Source organism: Acinonyx jubatus, chromosome C1 (assembly GCF_027475565.1).
Source record: "Acinonyx jubatus isolate Ajub_Pintada_27869175 chromosome C1, VMU_Ajub_asm_v1.0, whole genome shotgun sequence".
In the NCBI taxonomy this organism is placed as follows: Eukaryota; Metazoa; Chordata; class Mammalia; order Carnivora; family Felidae; genus Acinonyx; species Acinonyx jubatus.
The window spans coordinates 132,811,387-132,829,769 of record NC_069381.1 but is presented as its reverse complement, the minus strand read 5'-3'; the positions used below and the strand labels follow the sequence as shown (position 1 = coordinate 132,829,769).

Genomic DNA, 18,383 nt, shown 5'->3' with positions numbered 1-18,383 from the left:
CCACTTAATAGATACATGGTTATAAATTATTTAATCTGAGCCTCAATTTCCTCATTGGTAAAATAAGAGTAAAAGGCAAGTGTGGAGAACATTAAATTGAGGGTAATTTGATTTCAAACATGTGCAAACACACACACATACACACACGATTCCAGTAGGAGGCATTCAGTTCTATTTTTCCTGATATTCCCTTTTTTTTTTCTCAATTCTTATCTGAGACCAGACCATACTTTCACATTCACCTTCTCCCTTTTCCATGAGGTAACTTCATTCTCTCCTAGTCCCGAGCTAGAACTGCCTCTCAGAATTTCTCTGACACTTGTGGCCAGTCTTAAGCACCAAGCATGGCTTACTCTGTGATTTGTTTATTGTATGATATTAGATATACACCACAGTCTGTCTCCCCTGTGGGCGAATAATGAAGGCATAGGTACCATCTCATACATATATTCCCGTGTCAAGCCTGTCAGGGTAGGACATTACAAGTGCCAGAAACTTAATGCACCTTCGCTCTTGCTGGTGTGCTGATGATAATGACATTACTGGGAAATCTCAAGTCAGCCACCACATATTTGCACAAAATCAGCTTCATTTCATCTAAGAGTTGTGGACATTTTTGAAGCAAGGGCTATAAATGTACCAATATGTATGTCCCAGTTACTTCACTGTCATATAATCTGATGGCTGGTGCCCAGACTCTCCAGTTGTTAAGTACTTTTTAATGTCTCTCCACTGTTTATGGTACATCTTCTAATGCAAAATCTTTATGAATTGCTTTATATGCTTATATTTAGTTCCCCTTGGAAAGAATTCAAAACTGCAACTTTCTTTTATTATCTGGTTTGGAAAAGAAATGTGTGATTTCTGATGAATTGTGTGCTATTTTCTGAGAATTTCTCCACTGACACATCTTTTGAACAGAAAGGATTTGTTGCCCAAGTTCTTACTCATGAGCTTTCAATAGAGTTCAGATGTGGAGAAGCATTGCCCTCCTCAAATACGATTTGCAACTGCATTTCATTCACGTTCCTCCCTTTCGTGAAATTGAGAGGGACGTCTGGGCCAACTATAAAGAAAAAAAATAGATGTGAATTGCATTTATTCTAATAATATCAGATTGTCCTACAAACCTATGCTTGATGCTGTAAGGCACAATCACATATCTTGGATATTTTTTCTTTTTTAAGTACAATGAAAGTTAAAACATGGTAATATTGCCTCTGCCCAACACAAATGTGGTCTATTTCAAAGTGAGGTAGCTATCTGGAAGAGATTTTCAACTTTGGATTATGGTGATGCTAATGGTTAAACCTGCATACCTTGTCTTTGATGTTCTGTCTGGGCTCATGTGAAGTAATGGGATTAAAAATAAAGTGTACACCTTTCTTTTGATCTGAGTACCCACAAGGAAAAAAATTATTTAAAGAGCCTGTCTCCTGCTATAATTTAGCAAATACCACTGCTCTAACAAAACCGATATGATGCTGGGGCCCAGTTTACAGATTTGACAGGTAATGTACACTAGAAGTTTTCATAGCCATTGTCCTTTTTCCTTAAGCAGTGTCATTGCAGATAGTGCTGTATGAATGTGGCTTTATACCATTTACAAAAATCAAGGCAAGTTCAATTAATTTTAAGCAATCTCTTAAAGATAACAAAGTAGACGATTTAGGACTGTTAGTGACAAAGTGACAGCAAAAAGATGCTGGCACAGGAACTTTACCTTGCTGGGCTAGTTCCAAAAAGAACCTGTTTATTGCATATTTTCTAATGAGACTTTACTCATCTTCTGCTTGGTGGACCATATATATATTCATACATATACACATTCACATACTTGAAAGACTCTAATCAATATAGAAACTAACCACTCCAAACTGTGGTCGTTTCAAAAATGAATGAATAAGGTTTTCGAATATTTTCCATTAAGGAAAATAAAAAGGGTTAGGGGGAGACACATGCTTTCCTCAGGTAAACTAAAAAAGCTTAGCTTGGGCTAACTGTGCCTGGAAACTCTTAACCCAAGTTAGCCATTGTGAGTCCTTTATGAAACCCTTTGGTGTTTTGAATAGATCTTTTAGTAGACAAGTGGCTTTTTCCGCAAACTCCAAGGTCATACAAGACACACCAAAAGGAGATGGTAACTTCAAGTTCCCTTTTCAGTATTTATGATCTTAGGAGGTGTGATGAATCCATAACATAAGACCAAAACAGAACTCTTCACATTCTTTCTGAGACCAGCTTCTCTTCCTCTTTCTGTCTCTGCTTTTGCAGTCATTGTTTTTGTTTTATTTTGTTTTTCCTGTAAATGGTGGTACTGTTCTCTGTTCATCCAGGTTCACCTGTCCCACTGGGTGATGGAATAACATTTAAGCTCCTTGCCAAGTCCTTTGCCCTGAAGGCCTTCCACAATCTAGTATTATCTCACTTCTTTCTAACCACTGTCCCTCCTTCGAGCTGGACTGACTTCCCTCCTCTGTCCTTTGTCTGACAAATACTGACCCCTGTGCCTGAATGCAGCCTAGCCCTTAGTTTCTTTTTACCCTGCCCCCAACAGGCCTGCCTATACTGAACTGAAGTGTCACTCATACTGTTGAAAGTTGCCCTGCAAAAAACATACCAAGCAAAAGGCATCTCCTCTAGGAACTCACATAGAGAGTCATTTGTTCTTGTCATCTCGACAAAGGCCACACTCCATAGCAGGGCATCCTGTGTATGGGGCCTTGGTGATTCTCTCTGCAATTTTTTCCCCAGCACTCTGGTCCCACCTCCTTATACACACAGTAATCCTCCCTTGGGGAACCAAACTCCCCGACTGGTTCTACTCTCCCTTGCCTCCACCTCCCCCATATTCCATCATCTGCCTCAAATGTATCCTTCCTCCCCCTGGGGCTCTCCCTCCCTTATCCTGCAGTGCCCCTAGGAAGCTTCCTGTAAACTTGTTCCATGCTCCAACTTGCTCTGGACCCACTCTGATCCCAGTCCTGATTACATGACACTACAATTAACCTTTCCACTTCTTTTTGTTTGTTTGTTTGTTTGTTTTTTACTTCACTAGATTGTGGGCTCCTTGAAGTCATGGCCACATTTAGTTTATCACTGTATCCACAGAACAATGCCAAATATAAGACCCTAAAGAGGTTTGCTAGTAGTAAGAACAGATGTGGCGCTTAGAGTCTGTCTTATATTATGGTTCATTCTAACTATTTTCTATTGGAACATACATGTCCTCGCGGCAAGGGTTGTGCTTTATGCAGCTTCCTTCCTAGAGTGTATTGTACTATTTGTATATGGCAGATATTTACAGAATGTTTTTCTCTTGAATTATTCATTCAGATGAGTGTTAGTCTTCAAACCGTGCTCTCACAAAACTACAGTTACTTCAGTGCTGATGTTATTTCTTAAAATATTTTGGGAAATGGCCTCCACCAATAGTTTAGGAACCACCCAAGTAAACTTTAGTACTTATTGTGACCTAAGATATTTCTCAACTTAGTCATCATAGTCAGTCTCTTTTTAACTCTGACTTCTGGTTAGAAGTTAAAAATGCCTCAACCCCCCAGTTTAGTAATTTTGAACATATTCATTATAATGGTTTGTGAAATTCCCAAGGGCAATGACAGTATCTGGCACAGTCTTCCTTGAAGATGAACACAAATGAATGAATGATTGAATGGAAGAAACAAGTATATGACCACCTCTGAAGACCAAAAATGTACTCCCTTATTTCCAATGATATCAACCTAATTGGAGTGCATTTTGGAAGAGATCAGTTATGTCAGTGTATTTCTTTCAGTGAAATGAAAAATAATAATAAATCTGCCTCACTAAGAGTCATGCCCTGCATTTTCTGTGATGGGTAGGGAGCTTTGAGCCACTGACAGGTGTGTCGGTATTTGGGTTTGAGTTCTTCCCATCATCTGATAACTGAGTCCTTTCTTTGAAGTCTTCCTTGTCGGTCCCCCACCCTTGAGATTCTAGACTTTCACCTACTAAGCTTCTTTCCTCATAAACCCTTATTTTGCTCCATGCCATCTTTCTTTCTGTTTCTTTTCTTTCATTCCAGTTATTGGATTTTCTGACACCTTACTGCAAGATCCTCTTATCTTTACGGCCATGAACTTTTAGGGTCTTAGTGACATACATAGCTCACTGGCATAGATACTCTTAGTGTGTGTACAGTAAATTAGAAGAGAATATCCTTAAAAAACAAGTTGGAGTCCTAGACCTCCAAGTAGGACAAATAGAAAAAAAAATTTTTTTTTAACATTTTTTTCATCTTTTGCAAAGTGGCATTAAGTCTGGTGAAATAAATGAATGATGTCAAGTGCAAGTTAACTCATGCAGACACAAGTGATAATGAAGTAGAACAGTCATGAGGGCACAGTTTCTTTAAAACAAGAGCCATGAGGATTTATTGTATTCTAAGTGTTATCATCGCTGCCATTCACATACGCATGCATATTTGCACACACAGGCATCTAAAGTTGAAACTGAATACAGGGCACTTTCTGCTTTGAACTTTAAGAATAATTTAAAAGTATTCTAAAAGTCAACTTTGATTCCCTTCTTTTGTGGAATATTTAAAGAAAAAAAGCATGAAAGCAAAGGGAACATAGTTCTCGCATAAGTCTCTGCTATTAGAAATCGAGAATACGTAGCCCCTATTTTTATCACTCTGAATGGCATATATTTCTTAAAGCAGACTGGGTTTTCAGCAAGTCAGCCATAGTTTTCCAGAAGTATACAAGTAGCTTCAATGACATTTCATCAAATGGTTTCCAAAGTATAAGTTTCTAAGACTTCAGCCTACTGGGTCAACTTTAAAAAGAAACCATGTCAATTGAAAAAAGTTTAAGAAAGTCAAGGCCAGTGCTGGTCAGTGTACTGGAAATGGATATTACGGCACTCACTGTTGCTCCTTTGCCTTTCCAGTCCCTGTAAACCTCCACTTAAAAACAGGAGTGACCCAGACACAAGACAGGACAAGATTGTGGCTACATGAGATGATATCAAGGACTTGGTGGCATCACTCCCCACAACTATAAGCAAAGGGCATATTTGATTTGCAAATATTTCTCAGAAAAGACATTTTTTATTTTCCATTATTGCACAAAACAAAGAACTCACCGCAGAATAAAGCTTGCCAAATTTGTTGATTTTAGAGGAAACCTGAGACTTGTTTTTCCTCTTGCAGGGGGTATCAGAGTGATAATAGTAGAAAGCCCCTTAGCCCAGAAGCCTGAAGACATGGTTCTAATCCCTTGACAGAGTCAAAAGTCCCTTAGCTTTATCTTTGATTTAAGTTTTCTAGAGTAGTGTTCCCTAAAATGTGTTCTATGCATGTAGATCCATGAAATGAGCCTTAAAAAAAAGAAAGAAAGAAAGGAGGTGCAGGGACACCGCTGCACAGTTTATCTCCCTGTAAATATTCACCAAGCACATTCATATTTAAGTCAGAGAATCCCTGAAGTAAATAAAACTGTCTAACTTGATTCAATCTAATATTTAATTTAATATTTCAAAACCTAATATTTAACCACATGTTTTTAAAAATTCATAGAGCATTTACTAAAATCCTGAGGAGCTAGTATATTCCACAACACACTTTGGGAAAAGGTGCTTTTTAGACCTTTGGCTCTCTACCTCAAAAATGAGGCGTTGAAATGAAGTAATTTCTCTGGCTCCTCTCCAATTTCAATTCTATGGCTGTATAAAAATTTTAGTTTTTGTAGTCACCAATGTCAGAAGTTACATAAATGCCGGGGAGTAGGGTATTTTTCACACAGAGTAAGTAAAAACAAAGATTTTTATACATGTGTGTTTACCATCAAATAAACAATCTCTTCCTCCCCATCTTAGGCTCCTTCATACTCTTTTAAAAATTAATGTAAAATCCACACACCGTTCCTTATTTTTAATTTTTAACCTAATACAAATTTAATTTCTATTGAAACTTAAAATCCATATATAGTATCATACACGCGCACACACACACACACATACACTCACACATATGTATATACTTGTGTGTATTATCCTATATATAGTATCAGTTTAAAACTGTATGGTTAGGCCACAGGAAAAAATAGGAACTATTTTTTTAAATCTTTATGAAACTCTGTATTTTTCAAGTCTCATTGCTGTTGTTGTTATTGCCCTCCCCCACATCGTAAGTTCCTCGGAGAGCATGAACAGTATTCTCCGAATTATTTTTGAATGTTCCATTGCACACGATATTGGATACTCTGTAGTTGCTTCTTATTTTTGTAAAAGTACCCAGTAATGGCTAAATTGCTTAAAAGGAAGCTACACTTTCTCTCATGTTCTTAAATGTTCTACAGGTACAGAGACAGTTATATTCTTGTTTTTAAACTATTGGAGAAGCAAAACATTTGTAGAACTAATACCTACTTACAGAATAACATGGTCTCTGCGTGCCTGGGATGGGCTATGTTGCTATGTCTCTATGTCACTGTAACTAAGTCATGGCTATGTCATCCTAACTATGGGGCGTAACTCTTAGACTCTTAATTTACCCATGCGCAAAATCTTTTAAGGACATTTTTCAAACTGTTTGCTATCTAATCATCTCCTTCTCCACTCCCCAATTTTTATGTATATATCAAATGCTGTGAAATGTCTCAAAGTATAGTGGAAAAACTCTTCTCACAGGATAAGCATCCTTGTTTATAGAGTTAATATGATGTTCACAACAATGAATGATTATGAATAGATATCTTTCACTGGGGAAGGAAGCCGATGAGGTTAAGGAAAAACATTTCTTGAGCACTTGCCATGTGTCAGGCATAGCCATTATCATTTAATTCACACAAGTGGAGGCATTATCAACATTCTCGTGATAAAGAAACTGAGGCTCAAAGAGACTGACTTTTTTTACCGAAGTCACGCAGTAAGTGGTAGAGTTGAGATTTAAGCTAAGTACTTCTAATTTCAAGTCCGTACTCTCTGAAATGGAAACAGTGGCATATTTTTTTTTTCTAAAATCATCTAGCAATTGAAGTGTTGTGTTACAGAAAGATTTTTAATGAGAATTGAACCATTGAGTTGTTCTAAGGAGATTTCTATATCCAATTTATCAGATTGCCAAAATTCCGGAATCCTTTTCTCTTTCTGCCTGAATGCATTACATATGTCTAAAAAAGTTCGATAATAGAGTAGAAAATCATTTATCGTAGTCACTGATGAGTGTTATATTACATTTTGAGATGGTTATCTGAAACACGTGTCTGTGGAATATTGTATGTAAAATTTCAGATAGATTGTTCTTTGAAGTTTAAAACAGAACAGAGTGGCCCTAGGGCATTTGTTTGTTTGTTTGTTTTCTGCCCCTGTGCCCACAGCCCTGAGTATCTCCTTCTGGCTGGTTGACTCGGTGCTGTCACCACCAGATCCCTCAGCTTTGGGTGCATACCCGCCGCCCAACCCCCCCACCCCACCCCCGCCGAACCCCCCACCCCACCCCCTCCCAACCCCCCCACTCCCCCCACCCCCTGCCCCCTCACCCCCCCACCCCCCCCCCCACCCCCTCACCAAGGCCTGGAGATGAGCTGGCCTCAAGTGAAGGGTGAGGGGACACCCACACACAGTGTGTGTTGTTGCTGTTTATGTTACAGTCAGCACTGAAGGACGCACAGCTTCTCATGGATAGTTGGTAAATATTTTCCATTTAATTTTTTGCAAAAATGTGTTGAGATGATATTCATATAACTTAAAATATAACCACTTTAAAATGAACAGTTCGTTAGCACTTAGGTCATTCACAAATGTGCAGTAGAACATTAGAATAGAATAGAACCACCACTTCTATCTAGTTCTAAAACATTTTCATCACCAAAGTAAAACCCCTCACCCATTAAGCACTTTCTCTCCTATTTCTCTCTCCCCAGCCCTGGCAGCTACCAATCTGTATTCTGTCCTTATGGATTTATCTATTCACATAGATGGAATCATACAACATGTGATTTTGTGTCTGGCTACTTTCCTTTAGCAGAATATTTTCAAAGTTCATCCATCTTCCATCATGTATCAGTACTTCATTCCTTTTTATGGCTGAGTAATATTCCATAGTATGTATATACTCCCACTGGTTTGTTCATTTATTGACTGATGGACATTTGGGCCATTTGTACTTCAAGGCTATTTATTGGACATACTACTTGTAATTGCCCCCGCCCTGGCCCCTGCCACCTCCAAAAGCCTGTTGCAAAAGCACTTCAAATGGGCAGTTTACAGTTGCAGAGGGAGCATGATAGGCCTGCATCTGATGTTAACTTACCATTAAGGTTCTTTTTGATGCTCAACTCACTAAAATGTATTGTTATGCTACTTTGATGAATGATATACAGTATATGTGGGTTATATGTACTGTATCAACAACCAGGTATCTTTTAGATGTAATATATAACTATTTATGGTGTTGTTGTTTGTGTTCTGTGCTAAATCTAATAGAATTATACATGCCTATTTGCATAGCTTAGGTTAGAGACACAAAAATAAGTTCCCCCCAAAGCGTTAAGTATACTCTTTTGTCAATTAATAAAGAAAAGCTATTGAAAACATTAAATTATCTGGTATGTCTACATATATAATAATTATGCAGCCCAAGCTTTTCCTTTTGCAACAATTTATATATTACATAAATCTAAGTTTCTCATCCAAGTATCATTTCAAGAGAAGCAAGTTTAAATAATGGAGGCAATGGGGAAACATAATATTACGATAATGTTCTTTGGTGCGGTTTGGAGGGTTTTAGGAAACATTTGGAACTATTTTTCTCATAAAGTCACTTAACTATTGAAGTGTTATGATAGCATTTCCCTCTGTGTTGTATACAATACAAAAGGAGTCCAGCTAAAGGAGACAGCAATTCTTAATATCCTGATGAGAGGGATTTCCACTAACCGGCAAATTACATGCCCTGGTATCCTGGTATTAATTTAATCCAAAGATACAGCAAAATAAGGAAGGACCAGGTGATTTAAGGAGTCTCCTTTGCTTTCAAATGCCCATTTCTTTGCAGTGTCACTTAGCAAAACTACATGAAACTTTCAGGCATAGATGGAAAAGGACCTAAATTTTCAGAGTGTAAATACCCTTAACTAAATTGATCTAATTTTTTCTTGAGCATTTAGAACGAGATTATAACTGATACTTTTCTGCAAACTGTTGTGATGAAGAAAATATTTAAACTTTTCTTACACCATTATTATTGGCCTCTTTGAAACTTGACAGATATGTGCCTCAAAGGTTCTAAACATCTGTCAAGTGTTAACTTAGATTAAATTCCCCTGTGAATTGATAACCATTATGTTCTTCGCATTTGACATATAGATATTCACTGGTGATTGTTTCTTATTATAAAATAACTATAGCCTTTATATAAGTTTAAATTGTAACAGCGATTAAAATGTAATGCTTTTTTAAGGTATATAATCTTTGAATAAGGAAATGAAAGCTGTTTCATGTGTGCTCTTAAGTATAGAATATTTTTGTTATATTGGAGCTTAAAAACCATTTCTGTTGAGGGCTGCAGTGTTATCTATTATTACGGATGACTAGAGGCTATGGCTAAGCTATACATCAGAATGAATAAATTTCCTTGTCAGTGAACGTTGGGAAAGTACTTGAGAGACCAACCTCAAGAAAAGGGAATTTGTTTCAGGCTGTCGTTGAAGTGGTCATTTCCAGCCCCCTCCCATTCAAACAAAAATGAGGCAGAACAAAACAGTGGCTCCAGCAGCAGGTAATTTAAAGGAAAGAGAGGAAACCGGAGAACAATGTGGACTTTAATTGAACTCCCCTTCCAAATGAAGCCGTGTTCTTTTGGTAGGGTGGAGTGAGGACCATCGGCAACTTCAATTAAACTAATGGGACATTTTTCCATTTCCAAGTAGAATTTTCCGGGGAAATGGACTGCAGGTGGGATTGAAGGCCGAGTGGCATCCAGCATCCAGCATCCACCACCTCTCATTGTCTTGCAACCTGAACAAAAAAAGTATGACCTAAGACACAGCCCACTAAACCACTCTGAACTGCAACTGAGGACAAGTGATTAACTGTTTCATTGCCAGGGGCCTCACCACAGAAGTGAGCGGGGCAGAATCCTCCCTGGAGCTTAGAGGCCATACGCTAGGTACACAGCGGGCAAGGGCTGAGCAGTGGTGTGTGTGCACCCGCCCTTGCTGGGGCAACATAGTCTAAATCCTAGAAGCCGGAGTTGCATTGCTATGTCGAGGCCTTTTATCCTAACTCAGGGAGAGATTTAAACAATAATCCTAGAATCTTTCATTGGCGGGTATCTTAGTGCTCTGTGTGTCCAAGGGGACAGTCTGATTGTTCATATGTCTTACCTTAGAAAGACCCAAAGTGAGATTTCCTCACTCTACCCATCCACCCTAATGCTACCCTCTTGAACACAGACCAAGCAGCAGAAAACAAGTGGAGTCCTTGACCGTGAAGAACCCTGGTACCGGAACAGGTGCTGTCCTCAGTTCTGCTCTGTGTCCACGCGGTTGCACGCATACCACACTTCCCACACCATCTTTTCCGTGGCATAAAACCTATCTGTTCTCAGGGTTTTGAAATGTATCTCTGACCTAAGCACATACCAAATTCTGTTTACTCCCTGTAGTTTTCCTCTGTTGCTAAGAGCTTTGTGATACGAAGTAGTCACTTTCTTTCAAGTTCCTGATCATTTCCACATCCCCTACTCACCTCTCCATCTCAAATTGTCTGAGTTAAGTCCAGAAAAGTAGTTTCCCTACTTGTTTCATCTGCCTTTTTGGAGCTTAAACTCTTAGCAGAGTAAGTCAAGAATTTACCCAATATTGTGTTTTTGCCAAGCAAGCAAGCCTTCCAGATGGTGTCCTCATGGTTGAAGTCCCCCCCACCACTACTTTATGTTACTTCTGTTCCTGCTTTGTAGTCTCTTAACAAACCATGTCCTCTACCTGGCCTGGCAGCCTGCAATGCACTTCCCAAAAGAAATATGTGTATATATCACCACCGTTTTTTCTCTTTTCTTTAAAGTGTTTTCACCCTTGGTTTTATAATCTACAAGACAGATATTATGAACTTTGTAATATACATAGCTCTCTACTTTGAGCTAATCTTTTTTTTTTGGATGAAGTTTTCCTTTTGGCCAGGTGTTGTTCTAAATAATAGCACTAATATTAAAAAGCTAGTATTAGGTAATTACTATGTGCCACATTCGGTATAGGTTATTAACATCTATAACTTCATTTGATACAAGCTAACAGTAATTCTTTAACATCTTTTTTTAATGTTTTATTTATTTTTGAGAGAGAGAGAGAGAGAATGGGGGAGGGGCAGAGAAAGAGGGAGACAGAATCTGAAGCAGGCTCCAGGCTCCGAGCTGTCAGCACAGGGCCGGACACGGGGCTCAAACCCACCAACCGTGAGATCATGACCTGAGCTGAAGTCAGACACTTAACTGACTGAGCCACCCAGGTGCCCCTATTGACAGTAATTCTTAGAATGTAGATACAGTTCTCTCATTTTACCTATGAGGAGACTCAGGCTTGAGGAAGTTAAGTAACTTGCCCCAGGGCTACACTGTAATAAATGATAAGCCCAGGGTTTGAACCCAGAGTCCTAATACTTCAATACTCGTATCCCTTTATTTACTTTATTTCATTTTTTTAAGAGCAGTGGTATGACCATTTATTATGCCTGGGAGGCAAGGGGAGGGAGTAACCTCAAAAGGCTGAAGATAGGGAGGGGAAAGTCTGGAGTCCTATGTAAATGAGAGGAAGGTCTCAATAGATCATTCCTTTTGTTTCTTACCTGGGCTTCTTGACCTTCTCAGAATTCTTCAGGATGATATCATATAACACAGAATAAGCATCACGGATCTCCGTGACCATCAGCCAGATGTCCCGGTACTCTCCCTCATCCAGCTTGCACACCAGCTGCCTATAGTCACCGACATGGGGCTGCTTGGCTGCTTTGGTCACAACATCGCGCCACTCAGAGAAACACTTGGAGATTTGAGTGCGGAAGCCTTCCAGCTTATGTGAAGGGTGGTCATCAGTTCAAACACTTTCTCCTGGACAGCCACTCCAGAACTGTTCCCATCCTAGAGCTGAGGTATCTGCAGGTGGTGACCAGGTTGACCGGCTCAATGGCATCCTTGATCTCAGACTTGACACACTGACAGAGGACCACGATCTTCTCATTGCAGTTCACTGGGCCACAAGGAGGACCTTTGTCTTCATCTTCCCCTTTCTTCTTTTCATCTTTGTCCTCCTTCTGCTGCTGTTTCTTCCACTCCTCCTTCTCTTTCTCCTTGGTTGTATCAGGTACTTGGATGTCCAACCAGGCCTTCAGATTGCTCAGGTTGGCTTCCTTGAGAGTTGGCTCCTTTAAAAATGCATCCAACTCAGAAGTCTTCTTGGGGAGGCGGCTCCCAGCAGGTTCTTTGTCTTGACACACAGGTTTTCATGGAACACGTCTACCTTGGCTCGGGCTTCAGCCTAGACCCTGAGCATCGCTATGGCTGGGGCGGGGGGCCTAGCGTCCCACGAGAAGCCGAGTGAGCACGGGGACAGGAAAGTGAAAGCAGCACTCACCACCTGCATGGCCTTCCTCAGGTAGCAGGGAGTCAATGCTTACATTCTTACTCATTACCCGCTTCCCCTCCCCTGTTGCCTTGCAGTATCTTAGAAGCAAAAATTCCAAGTTAAATCAACCTCTTAACGTTCAACTCTGTGCATTGTTTAAGGACCCCTTAGGCTCTAAGGGGTTGGTTTCCCTTTATTTTCTATTTATTTTCCCTGAAATTTTCCAGGCATTTTTACCAATTGCTCCTGTGTTATGTCCCCCATAGTTTCAGGTTTTACAATTGTGTCTGAGCGATTTTTCTCCCTCTCCCCCTTCTGAAATTTAGCTTTGAGGCTTTTTGATGATACTGGCAAATAGGGATATTCTTTCCTAGCTTCATTGAAGAACACTTTTTTCTAATGTATTCTTCCCTGTGTTGTTTATAAAACCAACTCTTAGCACTGTGCATGTAGCCAGCTGTTTGCTCCTTATACCCTGTTGTTGCTTCTACAGTTATAACCTTCCCTTTAAAAAAGAGATAAATACCACCCATCCACACCCACCCCCCTCCTTCCCGACTGTACCCTTCTCCCCAAGTCCTTGAATTATCTTCCTAGATAGCAATTAGAGCAGTTCTCCATTGTGGTGGCACATTAGAATCACCTGATATAAACAAATACCAGTGCCCAGGGGTTATCCCAAATCAATTGAATCAGAATTGCCAGAGATGGGTCCTAGACATCATTAGTATTTTAAAACTCCCCCAGTATTTTAAAACTTCCGATATGCACCCTGGTTAAGCCCCACAGCATTATGAACTTTGTCTGGCAGTAGCATGCATTCCCACTGGAATGAACAGAAGTGGGTACATTTTATGAATCTTGGCAGGCTTCATCTCCTACTAAGATTCATGCTGTAGGAAGACACCGTGCCTCTTAGCTTGGCTACAGCTTTGTTCCCAGGCATGAACAAGTTCCATGAGGATTCTCTTCTGCCTGCAATTAGTAACAGCATCGTGCCTACCTCCTAAGGTCTGAGAATACTCCTAGAGCTTTGTGGTGTATCCGCAATCACCCTCCATGGAGAGCCCAGCACCTTTGGTGTACTTCCAGTTGCACACTTTCCTTCCTGTCTCTCTATTGGCACTTATTCTTTTGCTGACTCTTCTCTTGTCATTTGTTTTCCTTTACTTCCCTAACATCTTTTTCTTCCAGTTTCTCTTCTGAGAAGATCTTTTTATGCTTCTGTTATAATCTAGGTCAGAGAGATATCCTTAAGTCTATTCATCTTGTCTAGCAGGAAACAAACTAGCATTTAGAGTAGACTCAACTGAGGCAGGAACACAAACAAAAATATTATCCGTAAGATGTGACTCCTACTTTCTAGAGTTTACTTTTAGTTCAGAAGGAAAAATGAAGCGAGGCGCCTGAGTAGCTCAGTCGGTTGGGCATCCAACTTTAGCTCAGGTCAGGATCTCAGGGTCTGTGAGTTCGAGCCCCGCATTGGATTCTGTGCTGACAGCTCAGAGCTTGGAGCCTGCTTCAGATTCTGTGTCTCCCTCTCTCTCCCTGCCCCTCCTCTGCTCATGCTGTCTCTCTCTCTCTCTCCCTCTCCCTCTCTCTCTCTCTCAAAAATAAATAAACATTAAAATTTTTGTAAAAAGAATGAAAAATAAAGTTAAATGAAAGCATCAACATTCTTGAGTCTCACAGAGAGCATCTTGAGGAAGGTAATTCTTGAACAGAACCTTTCAAGATAAGGGTAGAGAGGACACCTCAGCTTGATCTAACAACATTAGTGAAAGTGTGGTGGTGGAATTCAGTATGGATTATATGAAGGAGAATTTGTCCCAAGGGGAGTGTGAAATCTGAGGCAGAACATGAGATGGGGTGGTGTTGAATTAAGAGAGAAAGATAATTAGCAGGATAGTAAGAAGGCTGATTCCACCCCACCTCCCATATTCACAACAATTGCTAGACTCTGAAATGTAGCGTTCAAGCACCACATCTTCTATGTGCTTAGTCTAGGGCCTAACAAAGAGCAGTCATATAAAATATATTTAGGAATGAAGAAATTCTCAACCTCATGAGGGTGTTATAATCCCTTTAGAAGTCAGGTGAACTGAATGGGCTCTAGTCTTTAGAAAAATGCAAGTAAGAACCATACACACACACACACACACACACACACACACACACACACACAGAGTTTCCCATATAATTACAAGGGGTTCAAGGACTCCCTGCAGCCCATTTAGGATCTCCAGGTTAATAATTGGTGATTTGGAGATGTGTGGCACTGATTTATGCCTTGAATATTATTCAGACTCTCTCCTGTGATTTAAACTTGTAAGGAACTGTTCCATCAAGTTTTGGTAGTTGTAGAAAAGTTCTTTAAAAAAAGGCATTATGGGTAGATTTTATTGTTGTGAAAGATGCTATCTATTTCTGTGAACACAGTACAAAGTGTACTTTAGGCAGCTTGTTCAACCAGTTCATTCCCATAATTCTAACTGGTTTTGAAAAATGAATGAATGCATTACTATTTTTACAGAGAGCATTCTTCAGTAAAATCATAATGTTATCCCATGATAACACTGAGTTGCTTTCGTGGTTTACCTGTGTGGCCTGATCAGTTAAAGAAAAATGAAGAGTCGCAACAAATTGTGTCAAAAGAGACAATGTTTCCCACCATTTTCTTTTACTTTCTGTGAGGTGTGGCAAGAATACCCTTAAGTTAAATGTGAGCAGTACCACAATAGGCACTTAATACATGCATGTCTGTTTGAAACTATTCAGTACTTGAATGCAGGGTACAACTAGATAGTGTTTTGACTAAGAGGAAGTTGAAGAGGGGAAAACATTCTTTTTTTTTTTTTTTAATTTTTTTAATGTTCATTTTTGAGAGATGGAGAGAGACAGAGCATGAACAGGGGAGGGGCAGAGAGAGAGGGAGACACAGAATCCGAAGCAGGCTCCAGGCTGTGTCTGCACAGATCTCGATGCAGGGCTCAAACCCACAGACCGCGAGATCATGACCTGAGCCGAAGTCAGATGCTTAACTGACTGAGCCATCCAGGCGCCCCAAGGGGAAAACATTCTTGAATGAAGATTTTGATATTACTGTCCAGGCATGGGATTCTTTCCTGTTCCTTACCCCACTCTCTCTGAGCTTTGCTACCATGTTTTGTATTGGCCTGCTCTCAAATCTCTGCACCGAAGACCTTGCTTGAAACATATTTCTCGGGGCGCCTGGGTGGCACAGTCGGTTAAGCGTCCGACTTTAGCTCAGGTCACGATCTCACGGTCCGTGAGTTCGAGCCCCGCGTCGGGCTCTGGGCTGATGGCTCAGGGCCTGGAGCCTGCTTCCGATTCTGTGTCTCCTTCTCTCTCTGCCCCTCCCCACTTCATGCTCTGTCTCTCTCTGTCTCAAAAATAAATAAAAACGTTAAAAAAAAAAAAGAAACCTATTTCTCAAACTCTTTTTTTCCCTATATCTTCATGGTTCTCTCTGAGTGCCTTGTGCAAGGGCACTAATCAGAAATAGTAGAAAGAAGATGTGACAAAGAATGGCAGGTTGCCGTTCTCATCATAGTTTTCCATCCTCACTGCTCCAGTGTCTGGGAAGGTTTTAAACCAGTCATACCACTGATAGCCACCAGTGCAAGGTGGTGATTCAATAGTAGCTAGTTAGAGCAGAAATAGAAGTAAATATAATATCTGAATTTATCAACTACTTCTGGAACATTGTTAGGAGATCCTCCCTAATGATAGTACTCAAAACATCAGCAACCAGTTTATCTAGTCTAAGCAGCTGTGTTTTCTTTCTAAAGCAAATGGCCTTGGTGTGAAATGCATTTATTGATGTATAGTCTCTCTTATACATCAATCATACATATACCATTTCAGCTAATCCTTAAAATAACTCTAAGAAGTTCCCGTTTAATAAGTGAAAAAACCAGTGGCTCAACTAGGTTATTTTGTTGGCCCAGGGCTACTTACCTGTTAGGTGATAACCCTGAAATTTGAGTCCAAGGCAGTTGGCTTCTAAAGGTGCCTTACAACGTTTCCCCTTCTAATGAAGAATGTTTACTCACACACCCTGCCTTCCTTCCCAGCTCTGTTTCTAGGACATATGTGACACTTCAGTGAGGGCAATATTTAATTGGCATTGTTATCAACTTCTCTGGAGTTGTGAACAAAGTACAAATAAAACAAGATGGGAAGTCACAGTTTTGCACATAAGCGCCTTTGCCATTAATGCCAGCAGCTCCTTTAATCCTCTCAGGCAGAAATGATCAAGTGTATCTCTTACAAGGAGTACACCCATACTGTTTTCCAATAGAAGAGTAACATATATCTGTTGAGGATGACCTAAATTGATCTATTCTTTAGTAAACCGCAGAAGTTGGGTTGTTCTACTAATCTGTGGATGAATGGTCTTGTAAACATGATCCCAGGAGACTGGGAGTGACCTTGTGTTCTCTGTGGATGTGGCTTTGGATCAAGGAGTGTGAGGCCAATGGGAAGCAGCCTCATTTGACCTTTGAGAGCTTCATGTTAATGTGACTTTAAAATATCCAGTGGCAAAACGGTCCCCCCCCCACACACACACACATATAACATGTAGACTGGGAGTTTGATATTTATTAAGTCTTGTGAAAATAAAAGTTGAACTTAAAATAAGTACATGTTGGTGTGCCTGGGTAGCCAGTCGGTTAAGCATCCTACTTCAGCTCAGGTCATGATCTCATAGTACGTGGGTTCGAGCCCTGTGTCCTGCTCTGTACTGACAGCTCAGAGCCTGGAGCCTGCTCCCTCTCTCTCTGCTCCTCCCCTACTCGTGCTCTGTCTCTCTCTCAAAAATAAATAAGCATTAAATTTTTTTTTAATTACATGTTTATTATAACTCGGTTCACTTCTCTTTATTTTTTTTTTGACATTTTATTTATTTTTGAGAGGCAGAGAGAGACAGAACACGAGCAGGGGTGAGGCAGAGAGAGAGGGAGACACAGAATCTGAATCAGGCTCCCAACTGTACTGCGTTCAGAATCTGAATCTGAGCTGTCAGCACAGAGCCTGACGCAAGGCCGGAAGACACATACTGTAAGATCGTTAACTCAGCTGAAGTTGGCCACTCAAACGACCAAGACACCCAGGTGCCCCTCTAGGTTCACTTTTCTAGCAATCATCTTCATTTCTGTAAAACTGAAACTTTATTAAGCAACTACTTGTGCCAAGCACTAATGCTGAACAGTTCCCCGTCAATTATTGTATTTTACCCTCTCAGTGGTCCTCTGGCCTTTTTAAGAAGGATCATGCCAGAAATCAGGGAAGAGCAGTGTGGTTTTGGTTATAATGACAGTGATTTCTCCTTATCAGGATAGGTTCTAAAATAGTACACTTGTACGACTTTTGTTCTCTTCTTCCAAGAAAGGATAAATGCTATTTATGAGAAGCTCTGTTTAATAATATCAGATGAGCAGAATTCTATTTTTTAAAAAGTTAGATTTGAACCAGAGAAGTTTGAAGACTGAAGGCCCTTCCTCTAAGTTCAACACAAGAGCAAGTCCAAAGGGTGTTCCATGCATCTTAAAATTTAAATTCAAATTTGGCCAGTGAGAACTCAAAGCTAGTATCACTGTTGATCCTATAAAGAGAGATGTTTCTAATTAACTAACTTTAAAGCCCTATCTTAATCACTTGGAGCATTCTTGTGCACATCTGCGTTGCAGGACTAACTGGATTACCTCCATGGTGTGTGTGTGTGCGTGTGTGTGTGTGTGTGTGTGTCGGGGT

General features: G+C 40.1%; 1 protein-coding gene and 1 pseudogene across 27 annotated transcripts in view; one reads left to right on the top strand and one right to left on the bottom strand.

The window, feature by feature from the left end:
* Positions 1-18,383, top strand: part of GTDC1 (glycosyltransferase like domain containing 1) — a 396,065-nt gene that overhangs the window by 290,384 nt on the left and 87,298 nt on the right. The gene's annotated exons all lie outside the window — the stretch shown is intronic.
* LOC106966874 (proteasome activator complex subunit 1-like) lies at positions 11,802-12,623 on the bottom strand (annotated as a pseudogene).